This window comes from Penaeus monodon, chromosome 7 (assembly GCF_015228065.2).
Source record: "Penaeus monodon isolate SGIC_2016 chromosome 7, NSTDA_Pmon_1, whole genome shotgun sequence".
NCBI lineage: Eukaryota > Metazoa > Arthropoda > Malacostraca > Decapoda > Penaeidae > Penaeus > Penaeus monodon.
The window spans coordinates 46,724,709-46,729,708 of NC_051392.1; the positions used below are offsets into that span (position 1 = coordinate 46,724,709).

Here is a 5,000-nt window from a genome sequence, read left to right on the forward strand (position 1 = left end):
ACTTAACTACCTGTCTATATTTTCATCCACTATTTGGTATCTGCCAGAGAGAGAGAGAGACGGATGAATTTTCCTATTAGTTCATAAAACCTGTTAACAAACCAAATGACAAATAGGAACACACTTTAGAACAGTTTGGACGTATCCAAGATCTTCGATATACAATAAGAACAACTACTGTTCTTCATTTAGAGATGGCCGGAGCGTAATATTTTGACTCGGTCTGTTAATGCTTATAAAATTGATTGTTCTGTGAGTCAGCTGCAACGAGAGTGATTAGTTAAGCCGGTAAAGAGTACTTCTTGTTTTCAGTTCCTTGCCTGTCACGCTTTCATCTATTTTATTGGTCCTCGAAAAAAAAAAAAAAAAAAAGGAATTACAGACTTATACGAGTAATTAAGCTCGCCGTGTGATTATATTTCCAGATCTTTTTTTTTCATTATGTCGCCGCGTCATTATGTTTTCATTTACTCTGTCTTTGCTTCATTGTATCTTTTCGTTGTGTTCGCATTTTCTTCTGATGTGTTCTTGTCCCTTTCCATCTTACGATTTTCTTCACTCTGTTCATATTTACCGGACAATTTTCTTCCCCTCTCTCTGCCTGGTCGCTTTTCTCCTAAAATTCTCCCCCAGGCCTTTTCCCCTTCCCTGCAAGATGCTTTACGATCATACTTCCTAAATAAAACCACCGACAGTCGTAAAACAACCTGTCTTTCCCTAGCGAGGAAAATTGTTCTCCCTATAAGTCATGGCGTGGGGGAAAGTTCAACCAAGCCTAACGTATAATCTGGGGGGAAATGAAGTAAATGCGAGGTTCTTTGTCCCCATATGTTAGACTATAATACTACGTTGACTGATGCATCACGGTAGTATTTTATATCACTTGAGTAGAAATAAGGTGAATACTTACGAGGGCTGTTTCTCTTGTGTGTGTGTGTGTGTGTGTGTGTGTGTGTGTGTGTGTGTGTGTGTGTGTGTGTGTGTGTTTGTGTTTGTGTTGTGTGTTGTGTGTTTGTGTTTGTGTTTGTGTGTGTGTGTGTGTGTGTGTTTGTGTTTGTGTTTGTGTGTGTGTTTGTGCGTGTTTGTCTGAGAGTTGGCGGGTGTGTATGTGTCTGTATTAGTTTCCACCCCCCACTCAATCCGATATCCCTATCCGGCCCTGATCTCCCCTGCCAAACTACAATACCTTACAGTGACAGCGACAACATGCTAAGCCCGACCATGCGTGAACCTCAGTGACGTCACACCGGTCTCACAGTCATTCACGAAAGGAAGAGGCAGAGTCGTTAAAAATTCTTTGCTAGCCGGTGCGTGTCTTCGTCGGCTGTAGAAATTCACGCTCTTTTATCTTAAACTGTCTTCGTATTTCAATATTCGGTCATATGAACACTCAAATTCACACAAAAAGGTAAACCGCTTTCTGCCATGCTGCGATAATAGTAATGATAATTGATAAAGGACATATTATGATAATACTGACACTGTTGCCACCGGGGGGTCTCACATTATCGTGCAACGCTGCCAAGACGCCGCAGGCAGCAAATTATCATAATATCCTTAATGACCGTCGCTAGCGTGTCAAAAAGCTTACCATTGCGCGTGTATCAGACAGGCGAAAAATGTCCTCAACATTCTGATATGCGGCTTTAGTTAATTATATAATTTCTAGGTATTCGATTTTTTAACCGAATTACTCATTTAATTTCACAAATGGTGTTTACCGTCATTCATATCTACACTAATTACTTTTTGATGAAGGAAACACTGCCTACTACAAAGTCCAATGCAAATTTTCCGTATACAATTACCCTACAATCAAACCAAAATTATCATACAAAATCCTAATATGCTAAATGAGAACTTTGTATATATATATAAGCGGCGTTCACTTTACCGGAACAGAGCATAAGCGAAATGATACACGACAGATAATGAATAAATTTGTGCGGTAACTTGTACTCATTAATAACTCGTAACATGATCTCCTCAGACTGACTATTTTTCATCTAGGGTCATAAACAACAAACTCGCGCTAGCGTGAAAATAGCATGACACGTAATAACTAGTATTTTGTCGGAAGGTATGGACATAGGCCTATACCAGTGATTTTTAACCTGGTGGGCCGCTCACCAGGTATTTTCCAAATTGGACGCGAGCCCTTGGAAAAAAAAGGCAGTAATTTTTCTAATTATCTTTGTTATGCTCTTAACGAGAGCATGTTCATAACAGAAAGTTTAATCATGATGCCACTAATTCTTACTCATTAAAAAAGACTGACAAAACATATTTATGATTTTCTTTAAAATCAGGAAAGGAATTTTATTTGCAGATGCAAGGGAGGCGCGGAGGGAAAGACAAATTCGGCGAGGTAGTTAAAAGGTTAAGAATCACTAGTCTATAGTATCGTGCCGTTGTGCTATGATTTACGGGAGCGCGTGTTTCCGTAGGACTCAAGTGGCTTCCAGTATACACTACAGAGATTGTTTTTTGTTAGGGACATATATCATTTGGTATTTCTCAGCCTTCTCCTTTATTATTTTTTTTTTCTTTTATTGTTTTGCCGTCTGTTTGTTCGCCTCTCTCTCTTTCTCTCTCTCGCTCTCTTTCGCTCTCTCTCTCTCTCTGTTGCTCTCTCTTTCTCTCGCTCTCTCTTTCGCTCTATCTCTTTCTCTCGCTTTCTCTCTCTCTCTCGCTTTCTCTCTCTCTCTCTCTCTCTCTCTCTCCTTTGCCTCATATTCTTTTTTTCCGATTTAGCAATTTGTGACAGGTTCAACCGCCCTTTAACTACACTTATCCAATTACCTCTGCAGCGATTTTGAAGGTCCCGTTATCCAAGTATGTAGGCCGGATTTCCTTTTCATTCGGTGCTGCAACATTTATGTTTTTTTTGACAACCCCTTTTTTCTCCTTTGCTTTGTGTGTGTGAATATATATATATATATATATATATATATATATATATATATATATATATATATTGTGTGTGTGTGTGTGTGTGTGTGTGTGTGTGTGTGTGTGTGTGTGTGTGTGTGTGTTGTGTGTGTGTGTGTGTGTGTGTGTGTGTGTGTGTGTGTGTGTGTGTGTGTGTGTGTGTGTTTGTGTGTGTGTGTGTGTTTGTTTATGTGATTGTGTGTGTGTGTGTATGTGTGTTTTTGTGTGTGCATGTGATAAATATATATATATATATATATATATATATATATATATATATATATATATATATATATCCGACTATATATCTATCTATATATATATAGACATATATATATATATATATATATATTATATATATATATATGTGTGTGATATATATGTATATATATATATATATATATGTGTGTGTGTGTGTGTGTGTGTGTGTGTGTGTGTGTGTGTGTGTGTGTGTGTGTGTGTGAGTGTGTGTGTGTGTGTGTGTGTGTGTGTGTGTTTGTGTGTGTGTTTATGTGTGTGTATGTGTGTGTATGTGTGTGTATGGGTGTGTGTGTGTGTGTGTGTGTGTGTGTGTGTGTGTGTGTGTGTGTGTGTGTGTGTTTGTTTCTTTGTCTGGCTGTGGGTGGGTGTGAATGTATGTCTGTATGCGTGTGCGTATGTGCATGCATGTCCGCATGTAACTATGTATATGTATTTGTATCTGTATCTGCGTCTGCATATATGCACACATATTGACATATAGATAAATAGAACTAGATATTTATCTATATAGTTAAGTTATGTGTTCACACATATCTATACATTTTTATCTGCCTACCAACCCATCTTTAAAGTGTCCATCAGTATATGATATACAGAGATTTACATGTTGGTAGAAGCATCGACTGTGGATATAATGAAAAAAGACGTGGTCCAGGCGCCACCAGACCGTGCATTCAACCGTTGTTCTATGAGTGATTACAGAGTCAAAATCGCCTTGCTGTAGTAATCTCACGGTGACTTGAGCCTACGGGTTGGCCTAAATAACTTAATCGGCGACAGCTGTTCGTTGACGGATCTGCTGTCCGGTTGAATGCGATGCGTGACTGACACTCGGCGCCGACCCTGCGCATCACAGATTATGAAGCTTCGAAAACAGGGTATATGATTCGTTTAGCCTCGGCTTGTGTTTCGTTCAGTGGGTTCAGTTGTCGTTATCGTGGCGTTTTTCTTATATGCTTTTACATCGATTTTAGAAAAGTATGAATACGCCTAAACTTATTTGCCTCAAGCAAACATTCACTCTCCCCAGAGGCAACGCACATCAAAGGAAGATTTTCAAAATTATTGGTGGCGATAAGTGGCGTTGATGCTAAATAATCATGAAGGTTACAATCCTCCAAACTCCAACTCCACCTCATCCTCTTTTGGCCCCTCTCCCCCCACTCCCTCATCACCCCCCCACCCCCCATCACTTATCTCTCCCTCCAATCCAACCACGCTTTCTACCTCAATCCCAGTGTTGAAGGATTGCAAATACACCGTGAGATATCTTCGCGGTTGGTTGCACAGTCTGATAGACTAATACCTGTGTATCAGATGTAACATAGGAGGTAGAACTATGAAAAGTTTAGCACGATTAGCATCAGACAATATCACTTAAAACAGGACACAATACAAAGAACAAGTTAGTGTTTTTGAACATTTCTTGCAACTCGCTGTTTAAATGGTTTCAATGAGTGCACTTGATATGATCTTGCACTTCACATTTATCATCACAAAGTCAGGGGAAATTTATTTACAAAACTAGACATTTAGGAATGTGTCCCAATTATTAACGAGTTTATACTCCTAAGCATTGAGTCACCTATGCAGACCAGCAAAATAATAATAATAATAACAATAATAATAATAATTAGATAAAATAATTAAAGATAATAAAAATAAACGATCGACAAACGATAATAGCGAAGAAACCTCTCTTTTCCTTCTATTTTTCCTCATTTTCCCCCTTTTTCTAAGAGTGCACAGATCATCCCCATCTTGTACGCTATACACCTGAGCCTTTTGGGCGAGCGAGCTCCCCATGC

General features: G+C 38.9%; 1 protein-coding gene across 3 annotated transcripts in view; it reads left to right on the plus strand.

Annotated features, from left to right (window-relative positions):
• The window catches only part of LOC119575401, a 34,452-nt gene that overhangs the window by 20,896 nt on the left and 8,556 nt on the right, over window positions 1–5,000 (plus strand). The gene's annotated exons all lie outside the window — the stretch shown is intronic.